This window comes from Lemur catta, chromosome 3, assembly GCF_020740605.2.
Source record: "Lemur catta isolate mLemCat1 chromosome 3, mLemCat1.pri, whole genome shotgun sequence".
NCBI lineage: Eukaryota > Metazoa > Chordata > Mammalia > Primates > Lemuridae > Lemur > Lemur catta.
This window is the reverse complement of record NC_059130.1, coordinates 37887202-37902169: the sequence shown is the minus strand read 5'-3', so window position 1 is coordinate 37902169 and position 14968 is coordinate 37887202. Positions and strand designations below refer to the sequence as shown.

At 49.3% G+C, this 14968-nt stretch overlaps 1 long non-coding RNA gene across 1 annotated transcript; it reads right to left on the bottom strand.

Annotated features, from left to right (window-relative positions):
• Nucleotides 1–1303: 1303 nt before the first annotated feature.
• On the bottom strand, nucleotides 1304–5855 carry LOC123634663. The gene is made up of 3 exons (XR_006733973.1): nucleotides 5784–5855; nucleotides 4952–5064; nucleotides 1304–1428 (listed from the first exon to the last, which is right to left on the bottom strand). It is a non-coding gene; the product is annotated as an uncharacterized LOC123634663 (long non-coding RNA).
• Nucleotides 5856–14968: the final 9113 nt, after the last annotated feature.

The following is a 14968-nucleotide window of genomic DNA, read 5'->3' as shown; positions in this document are numbered from 1 at the left end:
CGGACTTTAAGCCCCACCATTCCGGGCTGCGGTTTATTCTTTCCCCAAATATCTAAGCAAATCAGATACATCTCAAACTGCACGGATTAGTTTCTTGCCAAAATCTATCACCAGTACCACTATTTCTCTTGTTAATATAATTTTGAACTAATTACTCTATCAAAAGCCTTTGTCCTCTCTCAACCTTCCTGAACAGTGAAGGAGACTGTGCCCAGTTCTCCCTTCCTAATTCCTGGGTTTCTCCGTGGCTTGTTGTGGGGTTAGGAGTGAAGAGAATAAGAGAACTATCTTGCTTCCCAGACAGGTTAGAACTTGTTTCTCCCCAACAAAAATGCAAATCCCTTTTTATCCCGCACAAGGTCTGACACAGCACCAGGCACAAGGGCTGGCTGAGCAGCAAGCTGGGATTGAACCCTAGCTCTGTCAGACCCCAGACTCCCACGCTGCCTCTGCTCCAGGCTGCTTGCCTTCCCTTGTCCCCTAGTTTCCCAGAGTGGGGTGTCACATTTCCAAGGGCTAACCAAAAGGTCCTCTGGGAAAACAATTAAGACACCATTGGCTCTAGGGTAGCAGGGGAGAGGTGTTCAGAGGCAGCAGAGATTCCTTCGCCTGCCCTGCTGTGTGCGCCTCAAAGCCACACCCAGCCCCAGGCAGAGCAGCAGCTCCCATGGCCGTTGCCCACATGCGGCACCGCCATCAGCAGCTCTGCCCCAGCCTTTGCCAAGGCATTTGACCCCCAACCAATACCCAGCCTGTAGCCAGGGAGAAATGGTGAGGAGGCCAGTCCAGGAACCCTACTCCTCGATAATAATTTGGTAGAGAGTAGGACCAGGAAGCATTAATAATTTGTATTCTTTTTTATCAACAAGACTCAGGCCCCAGAGTCAGTACAACCGGCCCAGACCCCAGGCCCAGACTGAGCTCTGACTCCAGCTCAGTAGACAGATGCTTTCACGCATGTGTTAGCACTGCAACCCTTTTTCCTAGTGAAATCTTAGACAGATCCCAAGATAGAAAACCAAGTGAAGTGATGGGAGTGGGAAAGGGGTCCCAGAGCCCCCATTGCCCTGTTCCTCCCAACTCACCCTCCCCCTACCCATCACCCCAGCCCCTGCCCACCCCCAGAAGCACTCCGAAAACAATGGGGGTGCCTTGGGGAGGAGGGGGCAGGCAGGAAAGATGAACAGCACATTTGTTCTGCATAAGACCCCTTGAAGTGAGCTACCTCCTTTTCTACAGAGTAAATAATGGGCCTAGAAATCAGAATGAGGCCTGACACCAGGCCTGTCAACATTTCCAGCTTTGATGGTCTTTAAATATTCAAACGCTGAGATTTTGAAGGATCTTTGACTTTTCTCTTGATTGTTTTTTTCTCTAAATGTCAACAAGTACGGCTTTTGCTGAGTGAAGAGTCTGGTCTTGCTTTTCCTGGTGGGAAAAAAAAGAGGTGAAGTGAGAGAGAGAAGGTGAGAAAAAACAGGATAAAGGATGAGGATGCTTAAGGGTGTCCTGAGGGAGAAATTCGGAACTTAGAAAAGCTGGCGTGCAGGGGCTTGTGCCCCTGCCGCCTGTGCATGTGGGACTCTTCAGCCATGCCCTGCATTTCCCAGGCAAGGAAACTAAGGCCCCAAGAGGGAGACACAGTTAAGTAAATCATAAAGCCAAGTTTAAACAGCAATTAAGTCAAACTAGAGCTCACAGTTTCTGGAACTCAGACTAAGGCTCTTTTCTCCATGGTGTTTGTAAGGCTGGTGGCAGGTACCCCTCCCTTCCCTAATGGAAAAAAGAAGAAGCCCCTCCTATCCCTCAATACCCACCTCAAAGCTGAAACAAAGAAATTCCTCACTCCTCACACCGACATATCCGACATCTCCGGGCCAAAGAAATTCCCATCCTCCAGTCCTAAGAACCTATATAAACCCACTCAGACTGCTGGGTGGCGCAGCCTCTCTGGTACCACTCCGTGGGTCCTGTGAGGCTCGCCCTGGTCCCTCTCTCAGGGACTCGTTACCCCCACCCGGGAGCGCTCCAATAAAGCCTTTTTACTTATCCCTTTCAATTCTGCTCTTCTTTCTTTCTCTGGCGCTGGCTACTTCAAAGAAACCTTACAGTGTTCTTAAAGGGGAAAGGCAGTTCTCACAGACTCCAGAAAAGGCCCCCATCCACATGAATCTGTTCTATCTGGAGGCATTTACTGAGCCCCTACTATGTGCCATTCACTCCCTGAGTGTTGGGGACTAGAGGTGAACAAGAGACACTCCCTGCCCTTAACGAGTCCACAGGCAGGCAGGTAAATACCAACTGCAGCACAATCTAATAGGTGTCATAATTGTCCTGTGTGTAAATTGGTGTCAGCAGGACCAGATATGTAATTTGTGGGACGTTTTATGATATAAAGACGCAGGGCCCCTTGTTCAAAGATGATTAAGAATGTTTAAACTGTGTGAGCAGGGCTGGACCCAATGCAGAGCCTTTGTGAGTGCGGGGCCCTGTGCAACCATGCGGACTGCATGGCCATGATGCCAGCCTTGGGTGTGAGAGAAGGTGCTGCTGTAGCCAAGTCTGAAAAGACAAGAAGTCACCAGCAGATAGGAGAGGAAGAGCATCCCAGAAAGAGAAAACAACACGTCTAAAGGCACAGAGAGGTGGAAGTGCATGGTATATGTGAGAGATTGAGAGAAGTTCAGTGAGACCAGGGTCTAAGAAATGGGGCTTCCAAGCACCAAGATTCCCTTAAACCACACTAGGCAGTTATTGTGCAGATATTGGTGAATCATCGAAGCTGCCCAGGATTATGGCCTCATGGGTAATTTAGGAAAGAAACCTGGACAGCAGGAGGGTGGGGAGACTGGAGTGTGAACCTGGAGCTAGACCCAAGTTAGGAGGTCAGTGGAACAATCCAGGCAAGAGCTGAAGAAGAACAATCCAGAAGGCATCCCAACATTCAAGAAAGAGTTCGTGGCTAGAGACAGAGGTCTAGGGCTCATCCATGCACAGGGCCACTGACAAGTGTGGATTTGGTCACCCAGAGTGAGAATGAATGTGGGCTCCACAAATAAAGATACAGGTGGAAGAGAGACCTTGAAGGAGGTGTACTAGAGGGAAGAGGATAATCAAACAACACCACACATCATTCAAGAGCCAAGAGAGTAGCTCTTGAATTTTACAAGAGGGTGTAGCCAACTTGTCAAACAATGCAAGAATCAAGATAGGGACTATAGTGTCTGACATAGCTGAAGGAAGCAAGGGACGTTACATCTTTGTAACGTCCAAAGATACAGATGTAGTCAGAGATTGTTTCTCAGGTACTGGCAGTCTAGAAGAGCACAAGGAAAATGGAGAGCTCTGGCTCTCCACCTGCCCCATGGCTGGACCCCCAGCCCCAGTCCTCCACGGGGCTATAGCAGCCTGAACCACTGGTTTGCCCTAGAGGTGAAGTGAAGAAGATCCTTGTTATGGTTTGAAAGTTTTTGTCTCCCCCAAATTTCTATGTTGAAATCCTCACCCCCATGGTGATGATATTAGGAGGTGGGACCTTGGGGAGGTGATTAGGTCATGGAGGCAGAGTCTTCATGATTGGGATTCGTGCCCTTATGAAAGAGGCCCCAGAGGGCCACCTTGCCCCTTTCCCCATATGAGGACACAGTGAGAAGGTGCCATCTACAAACCAGCCAGCGCCTTGATTTTGGACTTCCCAGCCTCCAGAATTATAAGAAATAAATTTCTGTTGTTTGTAAGCCACTCCGGTCTAAGGTAGTTTATTATAGCAACCCAAATGGACTAAGACACTCCTCCCACTTGCTCCTTCATGGCTGCCATGCTTCTCCACAAGAGCTGTTGGAAGCCACATCTGACCTTGGGATGACATTGGCTTGTGCATCTGCCCCATGGTAACCCTCTCTCATCCTCACAGATGCAGACCCAGTCACTCTCCCAGTTGCCAGCTATGCCCCAGCCCCTGTGGCCACCCAAGCTTTTGCACTGAGAATAAACTCTTCCCACCAACCTTGAAACTCTCTCCTGAGGCCCTAGACAGGAAGAACTTCCCTGCCCTGCCTGTTAGAACTCACCCAACATGGCAATATTTTTTACTTTATTTACTCTTCCAGAATGACAACTAGCTCATTTGTCTTAGAATTTGGTACAAATCTCCCACAAGGACTGCTTTAGCAGTCAGTGAGCTAGGTCCATACAGCATCACAGCAAGACTCCCTTGCTCCATGGGCCCTCAGGCAGTAGACTGACCTCCTGAGCATCAGTGAGTTCCTGCCCCATTACGCACATGGCCTAGGAGATTAACCGCCCAACATACAGCTAGCTCCCTTTTACTGAGTTTCTGCTGTGTACCAGCTGTTTCACAGCATCAGCCCATTCTCTTCTCAATCCAAGCCAATGAGGTAGGTACTATTATTAGTAGTATTGTCCTATTTCTCTGAAAAGGTTAATCAGGGCAGCCAATGGTTGTATAGCAGTGCAAGAAGCGTTCAGATCCTCCCGATTGTGTCTGGGTTGAGAGGCCTTTACAAAATCTTTTGTACTTTTTAATGTCTCAGGCAGTAATAATCTTCTGGCCTAAGATAGTCTTTTGGTACCTCCTCAAAGACAGCAAAGTAAGAAATGGCAGCCAACAAAACCCCCTCTCTTAGTCTTGGCTTCACATCCACCAGCTACCACACTGCCCGGGGGTGGGGAAGACAGGACAGATTGGTTGTGCCTGAAGGCTTTCAACAGAGGCCTTCCTCCTGATCCTGAAATAGCCAGAGAACATGTGTGGCCCCACTCCCAGGAAAGCTTCCTGCTGTCCTGAATGCACACACATGTAGACACACATACACACACACACACACACACACACACACACACACACACACACACATGTACCCTGCAACCTCCTCCTTGCTGAGGAAAACTTGTTTCCCCTATACAGAGACAAAACACAAATGGGACTCACGTTGTATGTGGAAATGCAAGCCGGCAGTCCACACTGGTTCAGACTTGCTTACAGCTGGTGTTGCTTCTGATTTGGCCTCCATTCATTCTGATTAGTGCATGCCTGTGCCGTATCTGTTGGTTAAATGTTTTTGACATCAGCACTGATTCTGGAGAAAATAAGGCTTAGACAGGTTAAATATTAATAATATGTCAATAGACCCTCAGCTGTCAAATGGCACAACCGGGACACACAACCAGCTCTGTCTAACTCCACAGCCCAGTGCTCTAGGTGCCAATGCTCCATATATCATCACTCTCTCGGCCACAATGCCTAGTGGCTCTCCATGCAGACAGGAAGCCTAGTGGCCCACCCAAATTTGCTGGATGTCCCATGATGGAAATGCAAAGTTGATCCCTTGTGGAACCTTGGCTGTGCACAATAAAGAAAGAACTCTAGGGAAAGGCAAATGATTAATCCCGTTTTTGCAAATCTCGTGAATTTCAGATGAGCCATCCAGTTGGGCAAATGAGTCAGAGCTTTTTTATTCTCTGAGCTGGATTACTGGCTCCTGCAAAATGCCCGTAAATAAGCACGCTGTCCATTTCCAGGCCTTTACTTATGCTACCAAATGTTTTTAAAATCCTCAGCTTATTAGCAGGAGACCTTCATGAGTTTAGGGTAGTGGCCCAGACAGGGGGAAATACCAAATTCAAACAGATGCAAATAACCAACATTCTGCTCCTCTGAGAAATCTTGTCCAGGAAGCAATAACTAAGGCCTGGGTGTTAGGGCAGCGCTGCCCTGCCAGCAGCCATGGGACAAAGGGACAGAACAGCAGGGGCTTTGCTACCTACACTTGCCAGCTTCCCTGCCTCACCAGGGCAGTGGTTCTCAAAGTGTGGCAAAAGCAGCAGCAGCATCTGGAAACTTGTTAGAAACGCAAATGCTCCAGCCCCGTCCCAGAACTGCTGAAATACTGTTTTAACAAGCCCTCCTGTGGATTCTGATGTGTGCTGAAATTCAAGATCCATGCACTAGACGTTTGCAAAGATTCAAAACTGGACAAATCTGTCCCTTTGACCAAGAGAAATGAGGAACCTCAAGCCTTTAGAAAGAACTCTGTCTAAATAGGAAGTGACGTGAGGAAAGTGTCACCTTTATGGCCAGAGCTGGAATTGTATCCCAGCTCAGCCACTTGCTCACTCTGTGGCCTTCAGCAAGTCACCTAAAGTTTCTAAGAATCAGTTTCATCATCTGTAAAATGAGAATCATAAAACTGAGCATAGTGCCTGGCATACAGGTGCTGCTGAATGAAAAGTAACTGTTGTAATGACACTTCATGTCAATCAGCAACTGGGCATAACACCCACTGCTGCTGAGCACTTTCTTTCCTGCAGGTAGACAATGGGGGACATCAACACGAAGGGAGTGACATCCTCGCGGGGGACGGGGAGGCTCCTCTGGGCTCTGTGTGCTCAGCTAGAATGACAGGATCAGAACGATCGGATCCCATTGCACAGTTGGGGAGCAACAGACACGGAGCCCAGCGCCAGATCTTTAGGGACAGAGTGTCACCACGGAAAAGCTGCCTGGCTCCTTCACACAAACTCTTTCCTAACAAACCGTTCCTTTGAGAGACTTCCCGCGCCCCGCTGACGTGCAACACAGAACTAATCAAGGCTTCCAAGCGCAAGCCATTTGTCGTCACAGAGCAGAGTGGGCCTTCACAAGGTGAACCCTACGATGCCCCAGTCCCATCAGGGAGGGGACGGAGGGCAGGAGAAGAGGGGAAGCAAAGAAGCAAGAGCGGAGTGGACACCGACGGGTGCTCCGGAGTCGGGAAGAGCGCACGGACTGGCCACGGAGCGTCTTCCCTCAGTGCGTCTGGCGCAGGGAATGCGAGACTAGCCTGATGCCCGCGCTACTGCGAGGCCCCGGGAGATGCGGCTGCTGCCCGTCAAGCTGTCCTTTAGGACCATAATCGCAATGCTTGACACGGGGTCCCAAAGCCTGGATTCCACTCCTGGTGCTGGCCCCGCTTCTGTGACATGACACAGGGGCCTTGAGAAAGTTACTTAACCTCTCTGAACTTGTCTCTGGGTCTGTAAATTAGGAAGCTATTCCCATCTCACAGAATTCTCTTAGGAATTTCACAAGGTGATGTACACTAGTGCTGTGCACAGTGTCTGCCACCTGGTAGTCCCTTAAAAGGTGGAAGCTGGGATGAACGTCATGTGCAGTAACAGCAACGCGAGGGAAGTGGGCTGCACCCGCTACCCGCACACCCAGGGGGCCCTGGGCCTGCTGTGCTTTGACAATGGCTGCAGGGACGTAGCTGCTGGCTCTGTGTCTCCTTCTCTGGCCCCTCTGCCCTTTTCTGCCCTCAAACGTGGGTATCCCAGGTTTGGTCTTTGGCCCTCTGCCCTCCTCTCTCCACCCCCTTCCCTGGCCTCACTCCCATTCACAGCTCCAGCCCTCACGTCTGAGGGGGTGATGCCCACCCCTCTGCCTATTCTTCATTTCAGACCCTAGTTTTGTTGTTTCCACTTAGAAACCCACAGTCATTTCAACTGCCTGGAAACAACCTCCTCATCAGATTATTCCACAAACCAACGCAGCCCTCACTTCTCTGCCCCTGCCCGTGCCATGGCCTCCCTGCTCACACTCCCCTTCCCCAGCTGAGGCAGGCTGTCCTATGGCATGGTGCTGGTCCCCAGCACAGCACTACCCACTCAGTGCTGCAATTTCCTGGGCACCTGTCCCTCTGCACGTCTGGACAGGGACCTCCTTGAGGGCTGGGTCCATTGTCTTGGTCACCTTTAACTCTAGTGCTGGACACATGGTGACCCAAATTTCAGCCTGACAATTGTTCTTTATTCAGGAATTCTTGAGGGAGCTGTGCATGTGAGGAATAAAGGCCCAACAGGACAGAGGGACCACTTTATTATCAACTGGGCCCGTCCCAATTTCCCCTTTAGCTCTGCTGTGCATTCAGCAAAGCCTGAAACTCAGGCTCGGAATCCAGGTAGGGGCTCTTGGTTCTTCCAAGCCTGAATCTAGACCTTGGGGGTCTTTTCACCTTTGGCTAGTTTGCAAGGGAAAGAAACCCAAATCCCTGACGAAGATGCCTGAGGAGGGAAGGGAAGGAGAGGAGAAGGAAGGGAGCAGAACTGGGAAGGAAGAGGGGAGAGGAGGGAAAGGGAGGGGAGGGGGCAGCCAGTGGGGGTACTTTCCTTCCTCCAAATCCTGTTGCCCTCCTTCTCAGCACTCTATGACACAGATTAACTTAAGCTCTCTCTCAACAAATGAGAATCCTTTCTCTTTGGAAGGAAAAGGAGAGAAAATTGAGCTAGATAGCAAGATTATTTTTGACAGGCTGGGGAAAGAGGGAAATTAATAAACACTCCCAATTTAATAAATTTTGTCCTGTAGCATAGGAATGTGTTCTGACACAATGCCTCACACAATGTAATTGCTTAATAAAATGAAGAATAAATTGTAAAATATAAGAGTCTGTAGGAAAAGTTCTCGTAAATGAAGCATTATGGTCACAGCAATCACCACGCTGCTCTGCTCTCCCAAGTCCTAGAGTCCCCAGTCGGTCCTCATTGACTCAACATCCCACAGCTCTAAGGACATCAAAATGAACCCCAATGTTAGCTGAAACTTTTTCTCATGCCAGCTGCTATTGCTTATTTCAGAAATACATTCTACAGTCAAACAGAAAAGTATTGTGACACATTGTTCTATGTTTTTTCATCCCTGGTTATTTGGAAGTCTGTGCTGCCCACCAGCCTCTCCCCGCAGAGTCTGAGTTATCCATGGCTTGGGGTGGGTGGGGTGGGAGAGAGAACAAGGAATTAAGTTTTCCAAGAAACAATGCTTTTGACGTTCAAGTTCAGCTTTTTAAATTCACAGAAAACATAAAACTCTCTCTCTCTCTCTCTCTCTCTCTCTCTCTCTCTCTCTCTTTAAGAGACAGGGTCTTGCTTTGTCACCCAGCCTGGAGTGCAGTGGTGTGATCATAGCTTACTGTAACCTTGAACTTCTGGGCTCAAGTGATCCTCCTGCTTCAACCTTCTGAGTAGTTGGGACTACTGGTGTACTACCACACCCAGCTATTTTTTTTTTTTTTCAGAGATGGGGTCTCACTGTGTTGCCCAGGCTGGTCTCAAACTCCTGGGCTCAAGTGATCCTCCCACCTCCGCCTTCCAAAGTGCTGGGATTACAGGCATGAGCCAGCACACCCAGCCAGAAAATACAATACTCTTGAAAGCCCTGGTGTTCCAGTGCAAAAGCCAAGCACTTGAGAAAATGAGAGAGTTTTTCTGAACTCCACAGAATAGACAAGAGGGAGGGTATGGAGTGGGAGCAGCTTACCTCTACTGGAGGAGGGAAAGCTCGAGGACAGCACAGAGGAGAAGACAGTTACAGAGGTGCCTGTCCTGAGAGGACCCAGCCAGTCCCTTTCAGGATATCTGTCCCAGTGGTTGTCTTCCAGAATTCCAAGTGGGAAGAAAGGTCCCCTTCTCTCTTCAAAGGGTCCCTAACTCTATTGGAGGGGGTGTGTCATCCCTGACCACACACACACACACACAGACACACACAAGGTGAACCCTGGGAATTTCAGAGGATCACTGTGACTAGCAAGACCTGAGTAAAGGCATGAGTTTGTTGGGCAGCGTGCAGGGTCACATGGACTGAACCAAGAGGACAGACCATGCATTACATGAACTGCAGACACTTAGACAACCAATATAGGGAGAACAGAGGATGATGCCCCAGCCCAGCTAGGACCCACCACTGCACCCCAGAAGTCAGCGGGGACAGCAACCAACACACAAACCAGACAAGAACCTCCTTCCCAGCTCGTGTTGCCATGGTCCCAAGCTTATTCCTGTATATAAGTACCATCCCAGGCAGGAAAGGAGGGAAGAGGACATGAGAAGGGATGAAGAGCCTGATATGAGGTCTGAATTTTAAAATGACTGAGTTTTAATTGTTTGAGCAATTAGTGAAAAGAGACTACACATTAAGCCAGAATTTGACAAAGCTACCTTTAAGTGTCAAGTTTAAGTCTTTCCACCATAGCAAAAATGGGGCTGGTGACAGTGATAGAAAAACCACGTCCCATTTCTGCACATCTGAGTTGTGACTAAGCTTCAAATCCACTACACACTCTGGTTTTGAGCAAGAGTAGGAACAAAACGGATGAAGTCTCTACTTCCCATGGACCTTACGGTCCAGTGGGAAACCAGACATTAAACAGGCAATTCTACAAATAAATAAATTATAGAGCAACACCTGCACTTGAGGCTATGAAGGAAAGTACAGGGAGGAGAGAGTGACCCTTGCCCCAGATCATCTCTCTTGTCTGTCGACACTCAGGTCAAAAATTCAGTATTTCCAAATGAATTCTGCTGGTTAATCATTGCCTTCTCTCTTATCCCTTCTTTAAATGCAAAAACCTGTGGAGGTCCTCAAGTTGCTAATATGTCAATGTTGGAAGTTTAATAACTCTCATTCTGTCCAAACATCAAAAAGCAGGACAGCTCTGAAAGGCTATAGGGGAGGCAGGGCAGGAATTGCCCAGGGATGGCTTTGCAGGGGGAGGAGCTCCCACACCAACCTGACTGCTCAGCGAGCTTGCCCAGGGTTGCTCTGGCCTGTGCGATGGCATGTGGAACTTGGCAGAAGTGTGAAATGAGCCTGTGGGTATGATCTGACACCTTAGGATCCAGGGTGGGACAAAGAGCACCCAGCTGTCAGAGTACCTGCGACTCCGGGAAAGAAGTTTAGGCTCTTTTCTAAATATGAGGGACATCAGCTTTGATCTTAGAGGCCAGTGGGAAGCTGGGTCTTTCTTCCATTGAGGACAGGCGACCCAGTTAGCCAGAAATCTTTCTCACTTCCAGGGAGGAGAGAGATTTAACCATTGTGGTTAAAGCCATTGTTCTGGCCGGGCGCGGTGGCTCACGCCTGTAATCCTAGCTCTGGGAGGCCGAGGCGGGTGGATCGCTCGAGGTCAGGAGTTCGAGACCAGCCTGAGCAAGAGTGAGACCCCGTCTCTACCAAAAATAGAAAGAAATTATCTGGCCAACTAAAAATATATATACAAAAAAATTAGCCGGGCATGGTGGCTCATGCCTGTAGTCCCAGCTACTCGGGAGGCTGAGGCAGTAGGATCGCTTAAGCCCAGGAGTCTGAGGTTGCTGTGAGCTAGGCTGACGCCACGGCACTCACTCTAGCCCGGGCAACAAAGTGAGACTCTGTCTCAAAAAAAAAAAAAATAAAATAAAAAAAAAATAAAGCCATTGTTCTGAAGTCCAGCTACGCTCAGACTCAGCTACTTACCAAATGAGGTACCAAACTTTGGGTGGTTTCCTTAACGTCTCTGAAACTAAAATGGAAATAATAAATGTAGCTGTCTCAAGGGGTTGTTGCGAGATCAAAAGATACACTACCTGCGACAGCTGTAGGAATGTTTTTCCTGTGCTCTCTGGAGTTCAGACAGAGGCAGTGGTGTGACAGCCAGCCTCGGCCACCGGGCAGGGCTGGGACTCTCTGTGCCGGTGCCACACAGCAGCAGCATCACAGGGGAGCTTGCCAGACCTACAGATTCTCAGGCCCCACCCAGACCTGTGCAATGAGAATCTCTGAGCATCTGTTTTAACAAACTTCCAAGTGATCTTTGTGCATACTCAGGTTTGAGAAGCACAGCTCTATGTAATGACAGATACGCTTGAAGTCATCCACAGCATCTGAGGGCGAACAGGAGTGTGGAGTTGAGTGGTCTAGCAGAGTAGTCTTAGGCAAGTGCTTTACTCTCCAGGGGCAGTGATACTTGTCCCAGATTTCTTATAAGATTGATGCAAGTATCCAATAATATGCCTGAAAGGGCTTTGAAACATATAAAACAACCTGGAAGTGTAAGAGTGCCTTATTAGTCATAATTACTCCCATATTTGTAACAGGGCCCTTTAAAGGGACAACAGCCAACATCTTGGCTTTTCTTCCCCCATCTTGACAAAAGCTCCTACTGCTCTAGGAAAACTTTGAGAACATTGGCCCAGAATTCCCTGCATGTCTCCTTGGGAAAGCAAGCTGAGTCTGACAGCTCAAACCGCCACACAGATCCCCGCAGCTCAGACCTGACAGCTACCCGCCCTGGCTTCTGCACTGCACGGTCAGCCCAGAACGGCGGCACTCCTGGTGCACAGGGGCTTTCTGCTGATGAAGCATGGCTTTCAGGGGCCCAGGATTTGAATAAATACCTAGAAGCCACAAGGAGTCGAGTTTCATACCCTAATAAGGATGAACTTTGCAGCTGTCAGAGCCGCCCAAAGATGGCACGAGTTCCCTAGTAGGTAGGGAGTAAGATCCCTGACCCAGGACATGGTTACTCGTGGGCTGTTGCCCTCTAGTATGACGACTATTTTATAATTTCCCCTTCTACTCGGCTCTCTCGCGGGCAGTATGTTCTGCCTGGAACCTGAGGGGTCTTTTTAAAATACCCCTTAATTCCCTTCTATAATTCAGTGGATATGTGTTCATCACTTAGCAGGTGTAGGCACTGTGCTAGCTGCTCAGGATGAAGGGCCTTGCCTGGCAGCTGAGATCTGACCCACAAGGAGGAGCCAGCCACGGGACTACCAAGGGGACAAGTAGGGAGAGGCAGTTACCGAGGCCAGAACGCCAAAGCACAGAGTGGGGACACGAGGCGAGAGAATAGGAGGGAGAAAACCGCAGGGTGGGACCAGATTGCACAGGCGAGGCTCTGAGCATGCAAAGGGCCTGTGTTCTCTCTCCTGTCCGCACTGCGGCACCGAGCAGGCCTGCTGATCGCCAGCACCATCAAGGTTTCTTTGGTGAGCACCTACCTCCTGCTACGAGCCTCGGGGTGGGGGGATGCTGGGACCTGGTCCCCACATCCAGCTGTGCTTCTTCTGAACACCCTCCAGTCTGCCGCCAGCTTTCAGACTCTTTCTTCATCCAGCATCACTGAAGGCCTCAGCTTTGACAGCAGACCACCTTCCTTCAGATCCACTTGCTAGTTGCAGAAACAAAGCCCTTTTTTTCCTTTCCCCTGTCATTTCCATGCGATGAAACACAGGAGAACACTGGCTGTGGATCAAAGACATCTGGGGAAAGCAAGCCCAGCCTGTGTGTGGAGCAACATGGCGCTGTGGTCACAGGCATAGGCTCCAGTGTCCCGATGCCTCAGTTTCCACGCTGGCACCGTCTCACTTTCCAGCTCTGTGACCTTGGATAAGCCACTTACCTTCTTGGTGCCTCAGTTTTGCTATATGTAAAATGAAGGTAGCAATAGCGTCAACATCATGGGAGGGTGAGTTCGGACTGATATTTTACACACAACTTAGAACAGTGGCTGGTACTTAGTAAATACTTATTAAATAATAAGCATGAAGCCTTATTCAGCCCAGACTTTGGCTTTTCCCAAGTTTTAACATTCGTTCAACGTCAAAGAACTATCTGTTGAGCACCCAGCATGCGCCAGGTATTCTGCTTGGTGTGGATTCAGAATCCTCGGAAAGGACTTCGGGCTAGAAGCCAGAAGGCCTCATTCTGGTGTCAACTGTGCTATGAGCAAGGCAACCAAGGCCCGACCACGTCATCTCTCAAGTCTCAGGTTTCTTCCCCTTTAAGGGAGCATGCTGGGACCAGGTGATGTCTGCAGGCCAGCCCGGTCCCCGCAGGCAGTAAGTGACCACCCTGGGGAAAACACAGCCTGTGGCCCTCCCCAGAGCCCAGCTGGCCCCCTGGCCACTGACACCCACGGGCCCCAGTGTATGAGCACACATCCCCGAGAGAAGCAGGCCTGACCACTGTCTTGTGCTTGCAATAAAATATTGATTAGGGAGTTTAAAATTTCAAAATGATTTAGGAGCCCCCGGCTGGGGATGTAATGTGCTGTGCCCAGCTGCATTATGAGCCATCTATCTCCTGTCAGCAAGCAGCAAGAAACTGACAGAATCAATGCAAACGTATCTGAAGACAGGCTTGACTCATTTCCTTCCCCCTGGGGCTGGGGCTGGAGTGGGACAGCCGGGGAGATCCTCACTGAGGCCAGGACCCCGCACTCACCTGCCTGGCGCTGGACAGGCAGCACTGTGAAGGTGCCGTGTTCCCACCTCCCCTGGCAGTGCGGGCGTCTCTGCCAGTGCACCTGGTAATCTAGAACTTCCATTCTCTTCTTTCCACCTCTGAGGGTCTAGATTGGATCTTCTGGCCTGTGGCCTGAAAGGGAAATAATAATAGCTACCTCCTATTTAGCCCCTGAAATATGCCAAGAATCTTAAGGGAATCATCATTATGTACTTTCACAGAGCCTCAGTTTCCTTACCTGTGAAAGGAAAAGAATAACACCTTCCTCGCAGCATTGATGGAAGATTCAGGCAGATGCTTGGTGAAAGTACTTAATCCCACTGAAGATGGTTAAAATGATCAATTTCATGTTGTATATAATTTATCACAATAAATAATAAGCACAAAAATGTTAAAGCAGATAAACTACATTGCACAGTACACAGAAGCCTCTCCATAAATGGCAGCTGCTGAGAAAACTGGGAAGCAGAGTTGCAGTAACAAGTGCCACGTCCAAGGTAACAAAGCTTCACAGCAGCAGAACCAGCATTTGGCTCTGCCTGACGCCAAACCAGACCATCGTCCTCCACACTGCACGATGTGCCGGGAGAGAGAAGAGGTGTGCTGCAGGGTGGCTTCTGCGCCCTTGTCTGCAGGGTCCCTTGATGCTGCTCCCCTATTTCCCAACCAGCATCCCAGGCACAGGCTTGCATTACTCAGTGAGGTTAATAAACATGTCACTCCCAGGGAATGGCCTTGCTCTTTCCTGCCTTACACAGGGTTCTATGCACCTGAACCATTTATTAAACGTGCTGAAAGGCTTAAATAGGAATTTAATTTTTCTGGATAAACAATGGTGTGTGCAGCAAGCAAACAGAATTACTTGTTTAATCTTACCCTTGTATGCCTGCTCCGCTTGCGGTGGCTGGC